A 26,532-nucleotide genomic window follows, 5' to 3' on the forward strand; every position below is an offset into this window, starting at 1 on the left:
GAGCCCAGCAGGAGTGTGTCGTGTGCTCCAAAAGAGACTTACACCGAGTTCCACAGCAACATGGAACAATAGCTAAGGGGCCTATACCCCTCATCAGATGGCAGATAGAGTATTTGGGCCTCTACCTGTGTCAGAATACTGGTACACGATGACTTGTGTGGACACAGCTACTGGACTTCTGGTTGCTTTTCCTACCCGTTGTGCAGACCAGCAGGTGACCAAAAGAGGCCTGGAGCATCTCTTTGCTGCCTATGGCCGACCACAGGTGATTGAGAGTGATCATGGCACCCATTTTACTGGACATACACTTCAAGAATGGGTACGACAGCTGGAAATCAAGTGGAAGTTTCATGTGCCATGTAATCCTACTGCAGCTGGCATGATAGAGAGGCACAATGGCTTGTTAAAATCCGGACTAAAGTCAGATACCAATAGTCTGCGGGGATGGTCAGTCCGCTTATGGACCATGCTATGGCGTTTGAATGAGACCCTGAAAGGGAGCCCTGAGCCCCATAGACATGTTAACACATATGGCTGCCTCCCCCATACAACTGCAAGTACAAACCAAGGAAGAATCACTGAAGCCAAGGTTTGGCCACCAGAATAACATCTTGCTGCCAGCACCAACTGCACTGAACCCCAGAGACTCCATTGAGTGGACATGGCCTTGGACCTTTCAACACATGGACCAATGATGGCTGGCTCTTCTGGCACCTTGGGGGGCAAGGCCTGGAAGCTGGCCTCCTGTGTATTCCTGGAATAACAGCAGAATGGCCGCCAGAGGTCACAGTTATATATCCTGAATGGCCAGAAGGTAAGAGCATCTTACCGGGGAGTTCTGTTTTATCATTATGGCCAGTGCATGCACCTCTAGTAGCACTATATATAGGCCCTTCAGTAACCCCCACGGGGAAAGTAGTAAAAGTATGGTATACTAGACCTGGAAGGGACCCCCTTCCTGCTGCAGTCCTATCACAGGACCACTCTCTTGCATGCATCCTACCTGATGGACAAGATTTGCCTATGTTGGTGACATTAAGACATGTGTCTTATCGCCCCTAAAGTCTTTGTGGATTGGGAACTTTCTCTGGCTTGAGGATTATTATAATTTTTGTATCAAAATCTCGCTGTATCTTAATTTTTATTATCTATAAGTTGTTGTTATCCTCTGTTGCTATTGTGGAATGTGGTTACAGTGCTCCAGATTTCTTGCACAGGGACCATTGCAGAAGATTGAAAGCATGTAGATTGTAGGGTGAAAATCCTGGAGGGGTAGAGTGTGGGGAAGTTGGGGTTCCTATGGCCAGGATCCTCACTGAACTTAAACCACCTGATGATGTAACTGTTCTGTTGCTGGGCTGCCACTTCCACACCTGTAGGCAATAAGTTATTATTGTGCTATATAGAGAGCTTGGCCCAGTGCTCTGGGTGGAGGCAGAGATGCTAGTGCTTGACCTACTGCCGGAGAGGAAGCCGGATAATAAACCCTTTCACCCCGAGAACGTTTTGCTGTCGATTTCTTTGGTCACAGTGAATCCATAGCGAACTTGCCTGGGGCTGAAACCCATTCGCAAGACATACCCAGAAGTGGAAATAAAATTATTTTCTTGTGATTACTTTTAAGACCTACTCTATTAATCAACTTTCAAATATGCATTACAGTGTTATTAACTAAAGTCACCATACTGTTCATTACATCCCCAGGACTTGTTTATTTTATAACTGGAAGTCTTTACCTTTTGATTCCCTTCATCCTTAGAACTTCTGGTTCTAAAATATTTTCCAGTAGCTCCTTATTGTAACACAGTATCATTCCATTCCCTATTAAAATGTAAAAAAGAAGATAACTAAGTTGTCCTTTACACTACATATGCATAGTTCATCAGGTTTTTTGGACATGTGTGACAAAATGTTAGTGGAACAAAAGTATAGTTTCTTTGAAAACTGACTTCTTTTTTAGAATACTGACTCTGAACAGCAGCTGGCTTTGCATGTCACATCAGGTAGAGATGTACTTTTCAGTCTTTTTCTTTCTAATTGAAGTATGTTTGATAAGCAATTTTATATTAGTTTCAAGTATTACTTTGCAGTCTTCAGTGTGTTCACCTAACAGGAACCTAACTCGTTTTGCAAAACTTCAGTTTCCCATCTATTCAATCCTGCACCCACAACAGAATCAATCAATAAGCATCTGAAAACTTAGAATCAACCATGTATCATAAAAGTTAAAATCATTTGCAGGGCTAACAGCGTAGCAGCCAAATAAATATTAATTAATTTTCCCTCATAAAGCCCTCTGTGGCAGGCACTAGCCTTATGGTCCTCAATAACTGAGGTACAATGTGCTGCCAACTGCAATATATATATTTAATTTTGGTATCATTAATCTACAATTACATGAGGAACGTTATGTTTACTAGACCCCCCATCACCAAGTCCCCCCACCACAAACCCCATACAGTCACTGTCCATCAGCATAGTAAGATGCAGTAGACTCACTACTTGTCTTCTTTGTGTTGCACAGCCCTCCACGTGACCCCACCATTATACATGCTAATCATAATGCCCCCTTTATTCTCCCCCCCTTATCCCTCCCCACCCAGCCTCCCCAGTCCCTTTCCCTTTGGTAACTGTTAGTCTATTCTTGGGTTCTGTGAGTTTGCTGCTGTTTTGCTCCTTCAGTTTTTTTCTTTGTTCTTATACTCCACATATGAGTGAAATCATTTGGTACTTGTATTTCTCTGGGTGGCTTATTTCACTGAGCATAATACCCTCTAGCTCCATCCAAGTTGCAAATGGTACGATTTGTTTTCTTCTTATGGCTGAATAATATTCCATTGTGTATATGTACCACATCTTCTTTATCCATTCATCTACTGATGGACACTTAGGTTGCTTCCATTCTTGGCTATTGTAAATAGTGCTGCAATAAACATAGAGGTGCATATGTCTTTTTCAAACTGGAATGCTGCATTCTTAGGGTAAATTTCTAGAAGTGGAATTCCTGGTCAAATGGTATTTCTGTTTTGAGCTTTGTGAGGAACCTCCATATTGCTTTCCACAATGGTTGAACTAATTTACATTCCCACCAGCAGTGTAGGAGGGTTCCCCTTTCTCCACAACCTCACCAACATTTGTTGTTGTTTCTCTTTTGGATGGTAGCCATCCTTACTGGTGTGAGGTGATACCTCATTGTGGTTTTAATTTGCATTTCTCTGATGACTAGCGATGTGGAGCATCTTTTCATGTGTCTGTTGGCCATCTGAATTTCTTCTTTGGAGAACTGTCTGTTCAACTCCTCTACCCATTTTTTAATTGGCTAATTTGCTTTTTGTTTGTTGAGGTGTGTGAGCTCTTTATATATTTTGGATGTCAACCCTTTATCAGATCTGTCATTTATGAATAAATTCTCCCATACTGTAGGATGCCTTTTTGTTCTATTGATGGTGTCCTTTGCTGTACAGAAGCTTTTCAGCTTGATGTAGTCCCACTTGTTCATTTTTGCTTTTGTTTCCCTTGTCTGGGGAGATATGTTCAAGAAGAAGTCACTCATGTTTATGTCCAATGATTTTTGCCTATGTTTGTTTCTAAGAGTTTTATGGTTTCATGACTTACATTCAGGTCTTTGATCCATTTCGAATTTACTTTTGTGTATGGGGTTAGACAATGATCCAGTTTCATTCTCTTACATGTAGCTGTCCAGTTTTGCCAGCACCAACTGTTGAAGAGGGTCTCATTTCCCCATTGTTTGTCCATGGCTCCTTTATCATATATTAGTTGATCATATATGTTTGGGTTAATGTCTGGAGTCTCTATTCTGTTCCACTGGTCTGTGCGTCTGTTCTTGTGCCAGTACCAAATTGTCTTGATTACTGTGGCTTTGTAGTAGAGCTTGAAGTTGGGGAGCGAGATTCCCCCCCCCCCCACTTTATTCTTCCTTCTGAGGATTGCTTTGGCTATTCGGGGTCTTTCGTAGTTCCATATGATTTTTTGAACTTGTTCCAGTTCGTTGAAGAATGCTGTTGGTAATTTGGTAGGGATTGCATTGAATCTATAGATTGCTTTGGGCAGGATGGCCATTTTGACGATATTAATTCTTCCTAGCCGAGAGCATGGGATGAGTTCCCATTTGTTAGTGTCCTCTCTAATTTCTCTTAAGAGTGTCTTGTAGTTTTCAGGGTATAGGCTTTTCACTTTCTTGCTTAGGTTTATTCCTAGGTATTTTATTCTTTTTGATGCAATTGTGAATGGAATTGTCTTCCTGATTCCTCTTTCTGTTAGTTCATTGTTAGTGTATAGGAAAGCCACAGATTTCTGTGTCTTAATTTTGTATCCTGCAGCTTTCCACTGGCAATATTTTAAGAGCGGACAGTCAGTTAATTTTTAAAAAAATTAATTAATTAATTTTGTTGTCATTAATCTACAATTACATGAAGAGTATTATGTTTACTAGGGTCCCCTCTTCACCAAATTCCCCCCACAAACCCCATTACAGTACTGTCCATCAGTGTAGTAAGATGCTATAGAATCACTACTTGTCTTCTCTGTGTTGCACAGCCCTCCCCATGCCCCACCCCACATTATACATGCTAATCGTAATGTCCCCTTTCTTTTTCACCACCCTCATCCCTCCCTTCCCTCCCTTTCTCTCCAGTCCCTTTCCCTTTGGTAACTGTTAGTCCATTCTTAGGTTCTATGATTCTGCTGCTGTTTTGTTCCTTCAGTCTTTCTTTGTTCCTATAGTCTTTGGGTTTGAGGTGAGTCTCTTGTAAGCAGCATAGAGATGGGTGTTGCTTTTTTATCCATTCTATTATTCTGTGTCTTTTGATTGGTGCATTCAGTCCATTTACATTTAGGGTGATTATTGAGAGATAAGTACTTATTGCCATTGCAGGCTTTAGATTCGTGGTTGCCGAAGGTTCAAGGTTGGCTTCTTTAGTATCTTACTGTCTAACTTAACTCACTTATTGAGCTATTTTAAACACTGTCTGGTCATTCTTTATTTTTCTCCCTTCTTATTCCTCCTACTCTTTATATGTTGATTGTTTTATTCTGTGCTCTTTTGTGCTTCCTTTAACTGCTTTTGTCAGTATTTGATTTTATTTTTTGCATTTAGTTAGTATTTGGTTGGTCTTTCTTTGCTGTGATTTTATTTTCTCTGGTGACATCTATTTAGTCTTAGAAGTGCTCCCATCTAGAGCAGTCCCTCTAAAATGCCCTGTAGAGGTGGTTTTTGGGAGGCAGATTCCCTCAACTTTTGCTTGTCTGGGAATTGTTTAATCCCTCCTTCATATTTAAATGATAGTCGTGCTGGAGACAATATTCTTGGTTCAAGGCCCTTCTCTTTCATTGCATTAAATATATCATGCCATTCTCTTCTGGCCTGTAAGGTTTCTGTTGAGAAGTCTGATGATAAACTGATGGGTTTTTCCTTTGTAGGCGAACTTTTTCCTCTCTCTAGCTGCCTTTAAAACTCTGTCCTTGTCCTTGATCTTTGCCATTTTAATTATTATGTGTCTTGGTGTTGTCTTCCTTGGGTCCCTTCTGTTGGGAGTTCTGTACACTTCCATGGTCTGATCGATTATTTCCTCCCCCAATTTGGGGAAGTTTTCAGCAATTATTTCTTCAAATACTCTTTCTATTCCTTTCTCTCTCTTCTTCTTCTTCTGGTACGCTTATAATGTGGATATTGTTCCTTTTGGATTGGTCACAAAGTTCTCTTAATATTGTTTCATTACTGGAGATCCTTTTATCTCTCTCTGCATCAGCTTCTATGTGTTCCTGTTCTCTGGTTTCTATTCCATCAATGGCCTCTTGCATCTTATCCATTCTGTTTATAAATCCTTCCAGAGATTGCTTCATTTCTGTAATCTCCCTCTGGACATCTGTAATCTCCCTCCAGACTTCATCCCTTAGCTCTTGCATATTTCTCTGCAGCCCCATCAGCATGGTTATGAGCTTTCTTTTTAATTCTTTTTCAGGAAGACTGGTTAGGTCTATCTCCTTCTCAGGGTTTGCCTCTGTGATCTTGGTCTGTATCAATTTCTTCTGCCTTTTCATGGCAATAGATATATTTGTGGGGAGCTGGTGCATGTGTTGGGTAAGAGAAAGTCCCTTCTTGCCAGCTTATGGCCTTCCTCTACTGGGAGAACAGCGGCCTGTAGCGGCTTGTGCTGGGCAGCTGCGTGCAGACAGGGCTTCTGATCTTGCCCGGCCGCTATGGAGTTTATTTAGCTCTTCAGTTGCTGTGGGCATGGCCTGCCTCAGGCTGCTGCTCCAATATGGTGGAGCTGCGTCTGAGGGAGAACAGGCGGGAGGCTGTTTATTGCAGTGAGGGGCCTCTGAGCTGCGCTGCGGGGGTTCGGGCACCCAGAGTTCCCTGGGATTCGCAGCTGCTGGGCTTCTTTCCAGCTGTGGGGTCCCTGTCCCTTTAACACTTTCAAAAAGCACTCTCTTTTCTCTGTCCCGGGTGCGCTGGCTGCAGGGACCCGCTCACAGGTCTTACTGTCCTGTTTCCCTAGTTTCCAGCACCCCACGTATGCACTGTGTGTCTGCGCTCTGGTGCAGATGGCTAGGGCTGTGTGCTTAGCAGTCCTGGGCTCCTTCTCCCTCCCCGCTTTGACTCCTCTCCTCCTGTTGGGAGCTGGGGTGAGGGGCACTCGGGTTCTGCTGGGCCGCAGCTTGTATCTTACCCTGTTCACAAGGTGCTGGGTTCTCGTGGGTGTGGATGTAGTCTGGCTGTTGTCCTGTGTCTTCTGGTCTCTCTTTTAGGATTAGTTGTATTTGTTGTATTTTCAAAAATATATATGGTTTTGGGAGGAGATTTCCGCTGTTCTACTCACTCCACCATCTTGGTTCTCCAGCTGAGTCAGTTAATTTTTGTCACAGCTATTCAAGCAAAAAACTCAGAACAAAGAAAAAATCAGCAACAAACCTAAAAAAAAAATTGTGCAAAATCGGCCCCCACTCCTACTGTCATTCACGCCAGCCTGAAGTAGAGGTTTATTAGGAGAGCGTGTTTCTGCATGGACAGAATACTTGTTCAGTCCTTGGGAAACTCTGGAGGCCATATGCCCCTTCTGCGGAATGCTCAAGGGTTTTTTGCAGGGGTCTGCTGCTAGCCTGGAGTAGGAGAGGGCAAGCTGGGTCTGGGGTACCCCACAAAATGCGCGATCATACTCACGAAGTGACAGGTCAAATTCTTGGGAGCACCTGACCAAGGAAAAATGCGTCTTGAAAAAGGGTTCAAAACCTATGAGCAGCCTCTGTAACAAGATGGGGGCATTTGGATCTGGGACCTCTCCGAAGTCCGATTTGATTGGCTTTTCACTGCGTGCGGATGCAGCCTGAATCCACTCCATTTTCTTTCGTTTTGTTTTCTTCCTCTCCCCTCTCCTCTGCTACCCTCCCCTCCCTTCTTCTCCCCCTTCCCCTTCTTCTCCTTCTTTCTTTGGCTCTCCCTTGCTTTCTCTCTCCTCCTGCGCCGAATTTATTTTTGGCAGTTGCTTCTTTTGCTTCATTCTGGACTGCCCACGCCTAGGGCCACTATTTGTCACCTCTCTTCTCCCTCCCCTGTTCTCAGCAGAGGCCAGGCAACCTCACACGCGCTTTTGCCCTCGCTGTCCTCCCTGTAGAGCACCAGCAAGTCCTGCCCACCTGCAGGTGCCAGACAGCCGGCCTTCCCGCTGGGCATTCACCGCCTGTGCCGCTGCCGCTGGATTCTCCATGTCCCCGGCAGTGTGGTGGGTGCGCAGTGTGCCCAGGCCTGATTGGAGGCCTGCGGACTGGGATCCTCGGTTGGATGCTGGCCTTTTTTCAAGAGGAGGGGAGGCCCGGCTTTACGGAAAGTTACCAGGTAGGATCCTAGGAGACTAGTTTCAGTCCGGGAACCTTCTCCTTTAGGATGAGTTAATTGATGCGCTGGACTAAAAAAACCAAAATGAATTTGACTTTTTCTTTGTATAACTGTTTTCAAAGGCAGCTTCTCATCCGAGTTTCCTTTCCTGCTCCACGCTTTTCATCCTGGGAAATGGTAATGTATCTTGGACTCAGCTATTCTCCGCAGCTGCCAGAGCTCACTGAGGACAGAGATGCCGACCCTCGGACGGTCAGATATGGAATAAAACTGCGCCTCTGTCTCCAAACAGCAGAGGTGCTTTCTGTTCGCGGGACGCCGCCCATCGCCTGGTCACAGGCTGCACATCCCCCCTGGCCCCCAACCCTGCGGTCCTAAGTTTCCCCATTCTTCACGTCTATTCTCACCCCACCCCCCAAACGTTCTTGACTACAGTTCAAGAGACTCACAGTACCCTACAGTTCAGGTTCGTCATGGGCCCTTTTCCCTCCAGCATGGTAAAACTTTTGGTCCAGTTAGTCCTGACAATATGGCACAGCCTTCTCTGGAGAACCTTGTTTGCACCCTTTGCAGAGTAGCTCAGAGTAAGAGAAGAACAGCGTTTTTTCAGTAGGAAAGCGCTGTTGTTGATGTCCCTCAAGTTCAAGGAAAAAGCATCAGTGTCTCACCAGAACAAACCACCGCCGACTGCAAAGGAGCCAAAACTGCTCAAATATTTTACAGCTGCCTACCTGGTCTCCGCATTAGCAGTCGAGGAAGAGGAACACAGGGCTCCTGCTTCTTTCCCTGGCCAAGCGAGACTGCAGCATGAGCAACCCTTGCCCTGGGCCCTGGGACATTTCATTTCGGCTCCAATTCCAGCTGTTCATTTGGAGAAACTGGAACTCAGTCAAACCAGGTTGACAAGGAAGGCGGGTATGAGCTGAATGGGATGGGCTGGGTGCCCCGCAGCCCGCGGTGCTCCAGATGGAGAATCCCTGCGGGAGGGAAAGCCTGGGCCACTCCAAGGTGTGACCAGTGGGCGGGGCCCTCCGTGCCGGACTCCTGACGCCATCTCCCCTCCCCCTACGGGGGGACAGGCCGAGCCCTGTGTTGAGGTCCCCGGATCTACGTTCAGCGGATTTGGGAAACACTCTCAGCTTTGGGGACCCGCGCCCGGCCTCCCCAGGAGAGAAAGCTCCCACGGGGTAAGAGGCAGACAGGTGGCCTCTGGCGCAAGCCTCAGCCTCCTTGTTTCCATGTCTGGTCTCCCGGCTTTTCAAAAGAGTGAACTTGAGGGGACCAAGATTCTGCCGCTCCTCTCCAAGACCCTGTTCCCCTCTTACTGAGCGTGATCACGAGCATCCTGCGCATGTGGCTTCCCGGTGTGGTTGGAAGCGCGGGGCTGGGGCTTGTCCCAGCAGACAGGGAGGTGGTGGCGGCCCCTCTGCAGGCATCTGGACTCAGGATGGAAAATTTAGGCTCCTCAAAGTTTGTTTAGCCCAGCAGGTGCGCCTCTTCTGCCCGCCTGCGCTCCCCCGCCTCTTGGCCAGCTCTCAAACAGAGGCCTGGCCGGCCCAGGGACCCCATGAGTCCCTTGAACTGTAGGGTATCGTGGAGCTGGGATCTGGAGTAAGGAGGGGAAAGCTGGCCTGCAGAGCTTAGGAGAAGGGGGTTCAAGGTCAAAGCCCGATTTAGCTCAGACCTCAGTACTTGGGGTTCTCAAGGCAGGGAAATCTGAGTTGGGGGAAAAACATAATTTTTTCACACATTGAGGTCCTATTAAGTGGACTGGTTGCTCAAGGATGTGTCTCCCACCTCTTGTCTCTGAGTCCTGTAAGAAGGACGCTGCCAGGTAAGAGGTCCAGAAACCACTGGGTCTCAGGGCCAGTACTGGATGGGATTTGAAAATGCAGGACTCAGAACAGTTGATTCTACCACACTCCAGCTTTTTTTTTTTTGAAGTGTTCTTTCTTTTTTCCATTATTTTCAGTTGTAAAATACATATACATCAAGGTTCTTAAAACACAAAGGTAATCTTCATTTTGTAATTATGCTGAATCCTCAAGTGTCCGTCTCCTAGTCAAGAGCTATAACCCCAGTCAGTGCCCAGGAAGTCCCAAGTGCGCCCAAGAGCATGGTTTCATCGTCCCCTGTCATACTTTGTTTTTCTCTCTGCTTCCCCATTGTGTTTGTATTCTCTGTGCAAGAAGCAACAGCTTCCTGATTCTGACTTTTCCTTTCTACCCATAAGAGAGTTTCCCTTGGGGCTGAGACTCTCCCTGCACCCCTCAAGCCCTGGGTCGTGGTGGGCTCTGGTCCCTGCGGGCTCGGAGCGGCCTCCCTCTGGCTTTGCAGCCTTGAGCTCCCCTTCCATCTCCTCTCTCTCCCCCTGGCAAAAACAAATCCGTGAACAGTGTACACATCACCACTTTGATGAGATGATGGTGGTGAGGTGTAGTAGGAAGTTGGGGGAGAAATTCCACTCAAACGGATGAATTTAGCAGCAATTTATCATATTAACCCCAGGCAAGGAGCCGGAGGGAGACTAGAGTATGTTGACCTGCTCATGTCTGAAGGCGCAGGAGATCTTTTTGCCTTTCTCCACATTACAGCAGCCTCAGTGCCCTCGCTTGCCCTGGGTTCTGGTAGTTTCAGCCCTGAGATCATCCTGCGTGGGTCAGGGGAAGCAGCTTCAGCAACCTAAAAGCCTGTCCCCACTCCTTGCAACCCTACTCTCTTAGTGACGGGCTGTCTGTGCGGCCCACTTCCCCCTTAATTACAAATATGCCTGGCCTGTTAGAAAACATCATCTCCCTTCCACTGCCTCCCAACCATTCCCATCTATCTCCTTTCTGATTAACAACCACTTTCAAGCCTCTTAGCTTAGGTTTTATTCCTCCCAAGTTTCTTGATAGCATACATTCATACTCCTTTTGTTTTTTCAGTTTTAAACATTATCTTTGATATTCCAATATCCCTTCCTCCCCATCCCACTCCCAGCACAAATGCAATTTCATCCTCTTTATAGTGTATGTATATGGTAGTTTTAACTGGACTGGGAGTCAGTTATAATTATTTATTTATGGGAAAGTTACTCATACCCCAAGTCGTATATTCAACTCTCTTAATTGTCCTTTCCATACTTACAGATGTTTTTCAGGCATTCAATCATTGCCTGATGTTTTCATTTTCTTATGTCCCATGATCTTTTAATATTATAAATCCCTGCCCCCAACACACACGCAAAGCTCTCCTGGTTTGTTGAATCCCTTCTCAATTCCTTCAGACATGTGATGATTGTTGTTTAGGTCTTCTTGGTAAAGGCTCCCCTCTGCCTTCCCTCCTGCCCAGGCCACCCTGTCCCTCTCTGGGCCACTGCCTGGCTGTCAGGTAGACACTGCTCCCTCTGCATTCTTCCTCCTGATTCCCTTTCCCCACTCACAAGTTGATGCCCTGGTTTCCCAAATTCCACACTCCCCTTTTCCTGGGGCACATCCTCTATTTCCCCAAGAAGGGCTCACAGGAGGGGATTTTTATACACTTTTATGTCTGCTTTTCTTCCTATTTTACAGGGATGGGCTTGGGGGTCATGCTCACCCCAGCAGGAACAACTAAGATCACAGAGGGGCCTTCATCAAGGTGCACAGATGGCTCCTCACCTGAAGCTCCTCACCTGAAGCATGACACATTCCTATCCTGACTTCCTTAGCAGGCAGAAAAATAATAGCAGGGCCTGAGATCTTCTCTGATGCACAGGTCCCTGTTATGGGAGGTTAAGGGGAAGAACTGGGTGATCTGGGACAAGCATCCTCTGGGCTCTGGGACTGTTTCCTTCCCTGGGCAATGGATTGAGCAGATAGCCTTCATCACATAGCTGAAGATCAGTTATGGGGAGAAATGCTTTGAAACCAGAGACATTATTGTCCTAAAATACATCTCTAGAGACTACTGAATAAATTCTTAAAACATCCAACCTCAGCCTGCATTTCTGTTCCTTCCTGAACTTTCAGAGGGGAGAGGCACCAGATGGCCCCAGGGGCCCAACCAGGTCCCTGTGCCCTCTGCACTTATTCACCTCCCCACTATGATGCCCTTCCTGGCTAACACTATAGTCTGCTCTAGGTGTGATCAATTTCCGGGCAGTGTTTGACCAAGCAGGCAGGCAGGGTGTGGGTGGCTGAATTCAAGGCATGGGAGCTGGGATCCTTTGCTGGGAGTTTTCTGTTTTTGAAGATGAAGGAAGACTGAGTTTTAAGGGAGAGAAGGCTGGATAAGATCCTAGGAGACCAGTTTCAGTTGAGGCACCATCCTCCCTGGAACCAGTTAATTGACAAGCTGGACTCATTAGGGGATGGCAAAAAATCTAACTTGACTTTTTCATGGTATCCAAAGGCTTCCTCAGCCCCAGGCTTTTCTGGGCACAGAATGGTCCTGCCCTGTCCTACCCAGTGTTAATCTAGGAAAGCTGAAAAGCTTCTTGGATTTGGCAAACCATGATAGCTTACCTGGTGGTGCTATCCAAGCGCTCATTTCCAAGGAATCGAGGCCCTGGTACTCATATCCTTCTCAGCTGTGCTTGCTGCACATGTCCTTTCATAGTTCATAGTTGGGAACAGAGCACCAAGGGGCACCTATGTGGGTCAAAAGGATTCTACGAAGACTCCTACCTGCCCTGATAGTGGAACAGCAGCTCCATTTCCTCCTCTCAATAGTCAGTTACTCCTACCAGTACTGAGTGTCCTCTTTTCTCCGGTTGGTCTTTGGATCCAAGGAGTTCAGAGCGTTCAGGCAACAGCCATAGCTTGTATAGCTTTTGGTTCAGTATGGCCCTTGCTATATCACTTGGAGAGTGGGGGACATGACTTCTAATTGAGCAGAGTTCATATTGAAAGAAGCAAGAAGCACAGATTCCCCCAATGGGCTATTGGTTATGACAGAAAATGGGCCCACTCTTTCCTTCCTTTGATTTCTGGACCTATGTACTCTTCCCACTGGGAACACAGTACCAGATAGAGGTCTCTGATTCAATAAATACACTGCACCACAAAAGAGATGCTATTGCTTCTGAGCTGGTGCTTCAGTGGCACCATCAGCAGATTACCCCACTACTTTGTCAGGTATGCAGCTTTAGACTGGTGCAGTGTGTGATATAGTCAGTGGATCCCATGATAATGGGCCATTTACACTTCTTGTTTGTTGAAAAGTGGGTCTTCTAGACAGAGCTATGTTGTATAGGATCACACACTGTAATTCCCTGGATAGTGCTATTTGGCTATGGTTCTATGAACAGAAAATGCAATCTCCTACCCAGAATCAGTGTCTACTTAAAGGTAAAAATGAATGGCTGTCTCTTTGAGAATGCAGGAAGCCCAGTGTAGTCAACTTGCCATTAAACATCTGGTTGGTGGTCTCAAAGAATATTGCCATACTGTGGGCTCAGCATTTGTCTCTGTTGCTGTCAGGTAAGATATTCAAAAGTGGCACAAAGTGAAAATGAAGTTGAAACAATTCAATGAAAAGCATCAGTTCCTTGGGAATAAATTTAAGTAAATAAGTTCAAGCTCGTATACTGAAAACTGTGAAGCACTGCTGAGAGAAATTAAATAAGATCTAAATAAATGGAGAGTTATTTAATGTTCTTGATTGGAAGACTCGTTATTGTCAAGATAATAATTCTCTCTAAATTGATCAATTAACAAAATCCCTATAAAAAATCCCAGCAAGTATTTTTGTAAAAATTGACTGATTGATGCTAAAATTTGTACCGTAATGCAAAGGACCCCACATAGCTAAGACAATTTTGATAAAGGAGAATGAAGCAGGGGTACTCATACCACCCACATTCAAAATTTACTATTGCAATACTCTAACTTATAAAAAATATATAATTAGTCATTCTGATGACCAAATTTTCCATGGTTCCTGATTTATAACTTCCCCAAACCCTTGGGATTTCTTAAGTGTTAAAAGTGGTAAAAATGTCTTTTGTTAGGTGAATAAGGTGACTTTGTTGAGAAGTCTGATGATAGCCTGATGGGTTTTCTTCTGTAGGTGACCTTTTTTTCTCTCTGGTTGCCTTTAATACTCTGTCCTTGTCTTTGATCTTTGCCATTTTAATTATTATGTGTCTTGGTGTTGCCCTCCTTGGATCCCTTGTCATGGGAGTTCTGTGTACCTCTGTGGTCTGAGAGGCCATTTCTTCCCCTAGTTTGGGGAAGTTTTTAGCAATTATTTCTTCAAAGACCCTTTCTATCCCTTTTTCTCTCTCTTCTTCTTCTGGTACCCCTATAATACAGATATTGTTCCATTTTGATTTGTCACATAGTTCTCTTAATATTCTTTCATTCCTGGAGATCCTTTTATCTCTCTCTGCATCAGCTTCTCTGCGTTCCTGTTCTCTGTTTTCTAGTCCATCAATGGTCTCTTGCATCTCGTCCATTCTGCTTTGAAGTCCTTCCAGAGATTGTTTTATTTCTGTATTCTTCCTCCTTAGTTCTTGCATATTTCTCTGCAAGTCCATCAGCATGGTTATGACTTTTGTTTTGAATTCTTTTTTAAGGAAGATTGGTTAAATCTATCTCCCCAGGTTCCTTCTCAGGGGAAGATGTAGAAGATGTTGAAGATGTCTGGGTTAGTCTTGTCTGGATCAAATTTTTTTGCCTTTTCATGTTGAAAGGTGCAGTGGTGTACTATTGACTCGTTGTCAGCTGGGAGAGCCAAGACTCCACTTGCTCCTGGCCTTTCTTTACTGGTACAACTGCGACCCTTGTGTTGGGAAATTGCGTGTAGATTGGGTCTCTGTATCTTGCCCGGCCCGTATGGCAGAAGCTCCCTTGCTGTGGGCGTGGCCAGCCTCAGGCTGCTGCTCTGCTATGGTGGGGCCCCGGATGGGTAATGGACGGGAGACTGTTTGGCTGTTTACCTCCATGAGGGGTCTCAGAGCTGTTGCCCAGGGGGGTTAGTGTGCCCAGAGTTCCCTGGAATTTCCAGCTGCTGGACTGTGACCCGGGATGCTTCTGTCCAGTTGTGGGGTCCCTGTCCCTTTAAGACTTTCAAAAAACACTCGCTTTTCTTTGTTTCAGGGGCGCCAGCTATGGGACCTGCTCACAGGTCTTACTGTCCTGCTTCCCTATTTCCCAGCACCCCATGCATGCACTGTGTGTCTGCACTCTGGTGCAGATGGCTAGGGCTGGGTGTTTAGCAGTCCTGGGCTCCCTCTCCCTCCCCGCTCCGACTCCTCTCCTCCCGCTGGGAGCTGGGGTGAGGTTCTCGCTGGGCTGTGGCTTGTATCTTACCCCTTTCACCAGGCGCTGGGTTCTTGCAGGTGTGGATGTAGTCTGGCTGTTGTCCTGTGTCTTCTGGTCTCTCTTTTAGGGATAGTTGTATTTGTTGTATTTTCAAAAATATATATGTTTTTGGGAGGAGATTCCCACTGTCCTACTCACACTGCCATCTTGGCTCCGCTGAATAAGGTGACTTTGGAAGCACTTAAAGATGGGGACTGGTTGCCAGTAGAACCAACCAGGTGATTAGAGGGGCTGGAAATTGAAGCAATCACTCATGATCAATGATTTAGTCAACTGTGCTTATGTAATGAAGCTTCTGTGAAAACCCAAAAGAACAGGGTTTGGAGATCTTTTGTGCTGGTGAACACATGGAGGTGCTGGGAGAGTGGTGCACCTGCACAGGGCATGGGTGCTCCGTGCCCTTTCTCCATACCTTGCCCTATGCAACTCTTCCATCTGGCTATTCCTAAGTTATATACTTTTACAATAAACTGGTGAATAGTAAGTAAAATGTTTCTCTGAGACTGTGAGCTGCTCTAGCAAATTAGTCAAACCTGAGGAGCATGTTCCCAGGAGCATGTCCTGGGAACCTCTGATTTATAACTAGTTGGTCAGAAGCATAGGTAATAATTGCAACTGGTGTCTGAAGTCCAAGAAGGAGGTTGAGGGAACCCCCAATCTGTAGCTGGCTGGTCAGAAGCACTAGTAAAAACCCAGGCTTTCAACAAATATGTAAAGTTGGTGAGGGGCAATCTTTTAGGAATGAACCCTTAACCTGTAGAATCTGATACTATCTTCAGGTAGTGTCAGAATTGAGTTGTCCTATAGGAAACCCAGCTGCATTGTTTGTTGTATGTGTGGGGAACACTCCCCCCCACCCCACTGGAAGTTGGTACCAGAACCCTGTTAATTATAAAGGCACAGTAATCAAGACAGTGTTGTACTGGCTCAAGGGTAGGCACATAAACAAAGGGAACAGAATTGAGGAACTAGAAGTACATTCTTATATTTATGGTTAATTCATTTTCAACAAATGTGCCAAGGTTAGTCTTTTCAACAAGTGGTGCTTGAACATTTGGATATCCTCATGCAAAATATAAATTTTGACACTGACCTCACATCAGACACAAAAACTAACTCAAAATGGGTCACAGAAACAAATGTAAGGTCTAAAACTTTATAAAACTATTAGAAGAGAAAGTATGAGAAAATCTTCACCATCTTAGGTTGGGATAAAGGTTCTTAGATACCAAACCCAGTGCATAAAGAAAATTGGAATTCATCAGCATGAAAAACTTTTCAGTTCCAAAGATATTATTAAGCAAATAAACAATCCTCATACTGGGATAAAACATTTACAAGTCATACACTGATAAAGGACTAGTATTCAGTATATATAAAGAACTCCTACAACTCGACAAAAAGATGAGAAATGAGCCAAGTAAAAATGGGCAATAGATTTGAATTACTACTTCACCAAAAAAGATATGTGAATGCTTAATATGCTCATGAACATGTGTGTGTTTCAGTATAATTAGTCATTAGTCACCAGGTAGAAAATGAAAACTACAAGGAGATTCCACGTTGAGATAAAATTATAGCATGGCTATAATAAGAAAAGGCATTATATAATAAGAAAAGCATTGCTGAAGATGTGGAGAAACTAAAACCCTTATACATTGTTGGTGGCAATGTAAAATGGTACAGTCATTTTTTGATGTTCTCCTAAAACATAAATTTAAAATTAGAGTAGAGCCCAGAAATCCTACTCCTGTGAATCTATTCAAGGTAAAGGAAACATACGTTCACAAAAAGACATATACATGAATGTTTGTACCTTCATTATTTATAATAGCTTCCAAAGTGGAAAAAACCTACATGTCTAGCAACTGGTGAGGGAGAAATAAACTTTGTACACCCATACTATGGACTACTATTCAATAATTACATGGAACAAATAAACCCTACATGCTATCAAATGGATGAACCCCAAAAGCATTATGCTAAGCTAATGAAGCCAGACACAAAAGATTACATAATGTACAATTTCATTTATGTGAAAAATCTAGGAAGGGCCAAAATAGCACATCAGCACATGGCTAGAACTAGAGACAGGAACAGGGATTAATTACAAACAGGAGCAAGGAAACTTTTTTGAGCAATGGAAATGTTATAAACTGAATTTCAGTGATATCTGCACAACTCCATATTTGCTAAAATCATTAAATTGTATATGTTGTAAAGTGGATGAGGAGTGGTGTGTCAGGAGCCAGTCTGCACTGCCCATCTGATGGCACAGCCCAGATGCCCGGAAAGAAGAAACTGCAAAGCGGACTTCTGAGAGGAACAACCCTGCTATCTCTTCTTATTGTTATGGTGTTTGGAAATGTTATTATTGGTCACTTACACACCTAAATTGGAAAACCAAATTTAAAATACCCTGGGAGAAATGCTAGAGGCAAGACCCCCCTTTCCCCAAGAAAAGGAGGACAGGATGAAGTATTAGGATAATATAAACAGGGATTGTTTGAGTGGGTTCCAGTTCCCTCTTCCCACCCAGCTCAGCCCCATGAGGAATTTCTAAATGACTCCTAGACCTGTTGGGTCCCGGGTAAAAAAATAGAACAATAAAGGAGAACCAACATGTATAATGGATGGGATATTGTGTGTGAAAGGGCCTGGCATGATTGTAGAAACTCTCCCAATAGAAAAGATTATTATTGTAGATATTATTGTACATGGTTTAAAGAAACCCTAAAAATGACATGCTCCTGCCCTCCCTGGGAAGAAAGGTAGTCCGACTGTGCCCCTATGCTTTCTGATTCATTGGTTATTACTCCCTTATTTCATCCCCCAGGTGCAACACTTTCGTCTCTATGAAACTGGGCACCTACCAAAGAGTACAGAGTTTTCAGTTCCCGCAATTACAATCAGCCTAGTCTTGTTACACTGCTTTGATGATACACTGTTTTGATGTTTTTCTTTAAATCTGCACATAATACTCTAGACCTAGAAAAATAGACTTAGCTATACTTGTTAATCAGATGAATAGTATTTTAGAATCAATAATATTTTGGAATCAATAAAATCATGGCTATTTTAGAATAAATAATAAGGGAACTGCAAGTAGGGCCTAGGCCATCCAGGCATGAGGGAACATTTTGAGAATTAAGTCATGTTTGTTCCAAAACCACCAGGGAAGCCAAGCAAGCATAAGTGCAAAAAATTAATGATTGCTAAGGCGCCAATAATCTAATCTCTAAAAATTGACCTTTATGTGAATATTATTTGTGAAAGAATCAAATGATCTAATCTTTGTGAAACTGCACACTCAAAACTTATATAACCTTGCTAAACTTCAAAAATAAAGGCCAGCTCAGCTTTTGCTAGTGTCTATTCTCATTCATTCAGTCACCGAAGCTGTTCCTCCTTCAGGGACTCCTGGACTCGCTGGAGCTGGACTCCGGCAGTGGTGAAGGTGAAGGAATTTACCTAAGTTTACCAAAATGTTCCCTCTGAGAGAGCAGCTGGGTTATGGCAATTCTCTTATGCTTCCATTTACTAAAAACAGTAGGTTTTCTGGGGAGATGGGGTGGTGGTGGTGGAGATGGCAGTTAAAGTAATTCCAGGCATAGAAATGAATAGGCAGACTCTTTGAAGATTTATAAACCTCAGAATCCTAATGGCAACAGAACAATCTCTATCATCCCTAACATGACCCCTCCTGCTTCTCAGGGAGTTTTCCAGGATCCTATAACTGAGCTGCATAGGAGTTGTTAGGACTATGGTTAATCTGCTGGATCCTCATCTCCCCCCTCCTTTATTTAGAAAGGGATGAGGCAGCTCATAGGGCCTAATGAATTCTTGGTAACCACATGGGGGATTAAGAGAACCATAGGTCTTTAGGCTTCTCAATAGCATTGAGAAGACCCAGACTGAGTCCTTTGCTTTTTGGAGGCTTGAACTGGGTTCTGAAACTTGTGTGTGTGCTTTAACCAAAGAAAAAATTAGAGGCAGAGTAAGAATGAGAACTCAGAGCTCTTGAATTCAAGGCTAGGGTGTTGTTTGTTGAAGTGCTCTTAAGTTTGTGACAGGTAACAGAGAAATGGGACTCAGAGACCCTGCCAGAAGAAATGATTTTTTTTACTATTTAAATTTTTTATTTTATTTTATTTTTTGAGAGGGCATCTCTCATATTTATTGATCAGATGGTTGTTAACAACAATAAAATTCTGTATAGGGGACTCAATGCACAATCATTAATCAACCCCAAGCCTAATTCCCAACAGTCTCCAATCTTCTGAAGCATAACGAACAAGTTCTTACATGGTGAACAAGTTCTTACATAATGAATAAGTTCTTACATGGTGAACAGTGCAAGGGCAGTCATCACAGAAACTTTCAGTTTTGATCACGCATCATGAACTATAAACAATCAAGTCAGATATGATTATTCGTTTGATATTTATACTTGATTTATATGTGAATCCCACATTTCTCCCTTATTATTATTATTTTTTTAAATAAAATGCTGAAGTGGTAGGTAGATGCAAGATAAAGGTAGAAAACATAATTTAGTGCTGTAAGAGAGCAAATGTAGATGATCAGGTGTGTGCCTATAGACTAAGTATTAATCCAAGCTAGACAAGGGCAACAAAACATCACAGATGCAGAAGATTTCTCTCAAAATGGGGGGGGGGTGAGGTTCTAAGCCTCACCTCTGTTGATCCCCAATTTCTCACCTGATGGCCCCCCTGAGACTGTGCCTGTCTTAGGTTGTTCCTCCCTTGAGGAATCTCACCCGTCTCTGGCTAACCAGTCATCTTCCAGGGCCATACAGGGAAATGTAAAGTTGGTAAGTGAGAGAGAAACAATATTCTTTGAAAAGGTTAGCTTTTTACTTCTTTTCAGATTTATGCCCTGTAGTTTCTATGCCCGGCATTTGTCTTGAGGTATCTTTACCACTTGGAAGAATTATGATACTCGGTAATTTTCGATATGAGGCACGAATTCTACTAAAGGGTTGTAATTAGGAAGGAAGAAGAAAAGCTATAGAAGTAGCAGACGGAAGAAAACATGGGTAGATTGATTATTTTTTTGACATATCTTCTTGTAGAGTAACATAAGTATGTATAGGTTTTAACAAACTACTAATTAAATTGCGTACACACATTAACAGAATAGGAATACAGCTACATAACAAAAGCAGACATACAAGTACCACCCATATTCAGTGAAACCAAGAAAACCAGTTAGGTACCCTAGGCATTTGTGAAAACTTATCAATGATATGATGGATATTGTCTAACTGAATTTGAATAGTTTGAGAAAAATAAGACAAATTAAAACAACACATTCCTGGGAACTGTTCACATCCCATATGTTCTTTTAACAGTAGATAGTCTATAGTCGCATGATTTTGGAGCACTGCAACTTGCACTTCTCCTAATTCTTGGTTGAGTTCTGACAGTATAGATCCAGTCAAATTTGTTGTTTTACTGTATGCACAGGCCAGCTTAGATATCTCCTTCTCATTCCAATGGCAAGTCCAGGAACCGGTGGGATGAATGCAGCTACAACTGCAACAGCGCCAGGATCTTTGTTGAAGTTTTTTGATGATCATCTTCTGGAATGACTCCTCCAGAAGATGTTGATGTTGGAAGTTCTTCTTCATATCGTATCTTAATTCGTTTTCTTAGGCTTTGATCTTCTGTATAAACACAAACAAACCCTTTGCCCACACTTTGATATGACCTTTATACCATTGTGAAAAACCTATTGGAGATCACCACACAGGAACTGCTTTTTTTATAAGAGAAAGGAATATTATCAGAAAAATGTACTTCCATAGCTGATCATCCGACACCCTTTAAAAGATCAAAATTAAGGATATGTAAAGCATGCATTAATCATTGATTTGCAGTTAGTTTAATCCTATCAGGGAGTAATCCCCCTTTTCTTTTTTATTGTTATCATTAATCCACAATTACATGAAGAATATTATGTTTACTAGGCTCTCCCCTACACCAAGTCCCCTCCACAAACCCCATTACAGTCACTGTCCATCAGCATAGCATAATGTTGCAGAATCACTACTTGTCTTCTCTGTGTTGCACAACTCTCCCCTTTCTCGCACCCCCCACATTATGCATTCTAATCATAATACCCCATTTCTTCTTCCCCCCATTATCCCTCCCTACCCACCCATCCTCCCCAGTCCCTTTGGTAACTGTTAGTCCATTCATGGGTTCTGTGATTCTGCTGCTGTTTTGTTCCTTCAGTTTTTCCTTTGTTCTTATACTCCACAGATGAGTGAAATCATTTGTTATTTGTCTTTCTTCACTTGGCTTATTTCACTGAGCACAATACCCTCTAGATCCATCCATGTTGTTGAAAATGGTAGGATTTGTTTTCTTCTCATGGCTGAATAATATTCCATTGTGTATATGTACCACATCTTCTTTATCCATTTATCTACTGATGGACACTTAGGTTGCTTCCAATTCTTGGCTATTGTAAATAGTGCTGCGATAAACATAGGTGTGCATCTGTCTTTTTCAAACTGGAGTGCTGCATTCTTAGGGTAAATTCCTAGGAGTGGAATTCCTGGGTCAAATGGTAAGTCTATTTTGAGCATTTTGAGTAACCTCCATACTGCTATCCGCAATGGTTGAACTAATTTACATTCCCACAAGCAGTGTAGGAGGGTTCCCCTTTCTCCACAACCTCGCCAACATTTGTTGTTGTTTGTCTTTTGGATGGTAGCCATCCTTACTGGTGTGAGGTGATATCTCATTGTAGTTTTAATTTGCATTTCTCTGATAACTAGCAATGTGGAGCATCTTTTCATGTGTCTGTTTGCCATCTGAATTTCTTCTTTGGAGAACTGTCTGTTCTGTTCCTCTGCCCATTTTTTAATTAGATTTTTTGTTTTTTGTTTGTTGAGGTGAATGAGATCTTTATATATTTTGGATGTCAAGCCTTTATAGGATCTGTCATTTACAAATATATTCTCCCATAATGTAGGGTACCTTTTTGTTCTATTGATGGTGTCTTTTCTGTACAGAAGCTTTTCAGCTTAATATAGTCCCACTTGTTCATTTTTGCTTTTGTTTTCCTTGCCTGGGGAGATATGTTCAAGAAGAGGTCACTCATGTTTATGTCTAAGAGACTTTTGCCTATGTTTTTTTCTAAGAGTTTTATGGTTTCATGACTTACATTCAGGTCTTTGACCCATTTCGAATTTACTTTTGTGTATGGGGTTAGACAATGCTCCAGTTTCATTCTCTTACGTGGAGCTGTCCAGTTTTGCCAGCACCATCTGTTGAAGAGACTGTCATTTCCCATTGTATGTCCATGGCTCCTTTATCAAATATTAATTGACCATATATGTTTGGGTTAATGTCTGGAGTCTCTAGTCTGTTTCACTGGTCTGTGGCTCTGTTCTTGTGCCAGTACCAAATTGTCTTGATTACTATGGCTTTGTAGTAGAGCTTGAAGTTGGGGAGTGAGATCCCCCCCACTTTATTATTCTTCCTCAGAATTGCTTTGGCTATTCAGGGTCTTTGGTGTTTCCATATGAATTTTTGAACTATTTGTTCCAGTTCATTGAGGAATGTTGCTGGTAATTTGATAGGGATTGCATCAAATCTGTATATTGCTTTGGGCAGGATGGCCATTTTGACGATATTAATTCTTCGTAGCCAAGAGCATGGGATGAGTTTTCATTTGTTAGTGTCCCCTTAATTTCTCTTAAGAGTGTCTTGTAGTTTTCAGTGTATAGGTCTTTCACTTCCTTGGTTAGGTTTATTCCTAGGTATTTTATTCTTTTTGATGCAATTGTGAATGGAGTATTTTCCTGATTTCTCTTTCTATTGGTTCATTGTTAGTGTATAGGAAAGCCACAGATTTCTGTGTGTTGATTTTGTATCCTGCAAGTTTGCTGAATTCCGATATCAGTTCTAGTAGTTTTGGAGTGCAGTCTTTAGGGTTTTTTATGTACATTATTATGTCATCTGCAAATAGTGACAGTTTAACTTCTTCTTTACCAATCTCGATTCCTTGCATTTCTTTGTTTTGTCTAATTGCCATGGCTAGGTCCTCCAGTACTATGTTAAATAACAGTGGTGAGAGTGGGCATCCCTGTCTTGTTCCCGATCTCAGAGGAAAAGCTTTCAGGTTCTCGCTGTTCAGTATGATGTTGGCTGTGGGTTTATCATAGACGGCCTTTATTATGTTGAGGTACTTGCCCTCTATACCCATTTTGTTGAGAGTTTTTTATCATGAATGGATGTTGAATTTTGTTGAATGCTTTTTCAGCATCTATGGAGATGATCATGTGGTTTTGTCCTTCTTTTTGTTGATGTGGTGGATGATGTTGATGGATTTTCGAATGTTGTACCATTCTTGCATCCCTGAGATGAATCCCAGTTGGTCATGGTGTATGATCCTTTTGATGTATTTTTGAATTCGGTTTGCTAATATTTTGTTGAGTATTTTTGCATCTACATTCATCAGGGATATTGGTCTGTAGTTTTCTTTTTTGGTGGTGTCTTTGCCTGGTTTTGGTATTAGGGTGATGTTAGCTTCATAGAATGCGTTTGGGAGTATCCCCTCCTCTTCTATTTTTTGGAAAACTTTAAGGAGAATGGGTATTATGTCTTCTCTGTATGTCTGATAAAATTCTGAGGTAAATCCATCTGGCCCGGGGGTTTTGTTCTTGGGTAGTTTTTTGATTACCATTTCAATTTCTTTGCTGGCAATTGGTCTGTTTAGATTTTGTGTTTCTTCCTTGGTCAGTCTTGGAAGGTTGTATTTTTCTATGACGTTGTCCATTTCTTCTAGGTTTTCCAGCTGGTTAGCATATAGGTTTTCATAGTAGTCTTTAATAATTCTTTGTATTTCTGTGGAGTGTGTTGTGATTTTTCCATTCTCATTTCTGATTCTGTTGATGTGTGATGATTCTCTTTTTCTCTTAATAAGTCTGGCTAGAGGCTTATCTATTTTGTTTATTTTCTCAGAGAACCGGCTTTTGGTTTCATTGATTTTTTTCTATTGTTTTATTCTTCTCAATTTTGTTTATTTCTTCTCTGATCTTTATTATGTCCCTCCTTCTGCTGACTTTAGGCCTCACTTGTTCTTCTTTTTCCAGTTTCGATAATTGTGATGTTAGACTATTCATTTGGGATTGTTCTTCCTTCTTTAAGTGTGCCTGGATTGCTATATACTTTCCTCTTAAGACTGCTTTTGCTGCGTCCCACAGAAGTTGGGGCTTTTTGTTGTTGTTGTCATTTGTTTCCATGTATTCCTTGAACTCTATTTTAATTGTTTGTTGATCCATTGATTAGTTAGGAGCATGTTGTTAAGCCTCCATGCGTTTGTGAGCCTTTTTGTTTTCTTTGTACAATTTATTTCTAGTTTTATACCTTTGTGGTCTGAAAAGTTGGTTGGTAGAATTTCAATCTTTTGGAATTTACTGAGGCCCTTTTTGTGACCTAGTATGTGGTCTATTCTGGAGAGTGTTCCATGTACACTTGAGAAGAATGTGTATCCTGTTGGTTTTGGATGTAGAGTTCCTTAGATGTCTATTAGGTCCAGCTGTTCTAGTGTGTTGTTCAGTGCCTCTGTGTCCTTACTTATTTTCTGTCTGGTGGATATATTCATTGGGGTGAGTGGTGTGTTGAAGTCTCCTAAAATGAATGCATTGCATTCTATTTTCCCCTTTAGTTCTGTTAGTATTTGTTTCACATATGCTGGTGCTCCTGTGTTGGGTGCATATATATTTAGAATGATTATATCCTCTTGTTGGACTGAGCCCTTTATCATTTTGTAATGTCCTTCTTTATTCCTTGTTACTTTCTTTGTTTTGAAGTCTATTTTGTCTCATACTAGTACTGCATCCCCTGCTTTCTTCTCTCTGTTGTTTGCCTGAAATATGTTTTTCCATCCCTTGACTTTTAGTCTGTGCATGTCTTTGCGTTTGAGGTGAGTTTCTTGTAAGCAGCATATAGATGGGTCTTGCTTTTTTTATACTTTCTATTACTCTCTGTCTTTTGATTGGTGCATTCAGTCCATTTACATTTAGGGTGATTATTGAAAGATATGTACTTATGCCATTGCAGGCTTTAGATTCATGGTTACCAAAGTTTCAAGGTTAGCTTCTTTACTACCTTACTGTCTAATTTAACTCACTTATTGAGCTGTTATATACACTGTCTGGAGATTCTTTTCTTCTCTTCCTTCTTATTCCTCCTCCTCCATTCTTTATATGTTGGTTGTTTTATTCTGTGCTCTTTCGTATTTCCTTTAACTGCTTTTAGTGGGTAGTTGATTTTATTTTTTGCCTTTAGTTAGTATTTGGTTTGTCTGCTTTCTTTGCTGTGATTTTATTTTCTGTAGTGACATCTGTTTAGTCTTAGGAGTGTTCCCGTGTAGAATAGTCCCTCTAGAATCCCCTGCAGAGGTGGTTTGTGGGAGGTAAATTCCCTCAACTTTTGCTTGTCTGGGAATTGTTTAATCCCTCCTTCATATTTAAATGATAATCATGCTGGATACAGTATCCTTGGTTCAAGGCCCTTCTGTTTCATTGCATTAAATATATCATGCCATTCTCTTCTGGCCTGTAAGATTTCTGTTTAGAAGTCTGATGATAGCCTGATGGATTTTCCTTTATAGTTGACCTTTTTCTCTCTAGCTGCCTTTAAAACTCTGTCCTTGTCCTTGATCTTTGCCATTTTAATTATTATGTGTCTTGGTGTTGTCCTCCTTGGGTCCTTTCTGTTGGGAGTTCTGTGTGTTTCTGTGGTCTGTTCGATTATTTCCTCCCCCAGTTTGGGGAAATTTTCTGCAATTATTTCTTCAAAGACACTTTCTATCCCTTTTTCTCTCTCTTCTTCTTCTGGTACCCCTATAATATGGATATTGTTCCTTTTGGATTGGTCACAAAGTTCTCTTAATATTGTTTCATTCCTGGAGATCCTTTTGTCTCTCTCTATGTCAGCTTCTATGTGTTCCTTTTCTCTGGTTTCTATTCCATCAATGGCCTCTTGTATCTTATCTATTCTGCTTATAAATCCTTCCAGAGTTTGTTTCACTTCTGTAATCTCCTTCTGGACGTCTGTAATCTCCCTCTGGACTTCATCCCTTACCTCTTGTATATTTCTCTGCATCTCCATCAGCATGTTTATGATTTTTATTTTGAATTCTTTTTCAGGAAGACTGGTTAGGTCTGTCTCCTTCTCAGGTGTTTTCTCTGCAATCCTTCTTTGCCTTAAATTTTGCCTTTTCATGGCGATAGAGATAGTTCGCAAGGTGGCACAAGTGACAGCTGGAAGAACTTCCCTTCTTGTTGGTTTGTGCCCTTCCTCTCCTGGGAGAACAGTGACCTCTAGTGGCTTGTGCTGGGCAGTT

Source organism: Manis pentadactyla, chromosome 16 (genome assembly GCF_030020395.1).
Source record: "Manis pentadactyla isolate mManPen7 chromosome 16, mManPen7.hap1, whole genome shotgun sequence".
Lineage (NCBI taxonomy): Eukaryota > Metazoa > Chordata > Mammalia > Pholidota > Manidae > Manis > Manis pentadactyla.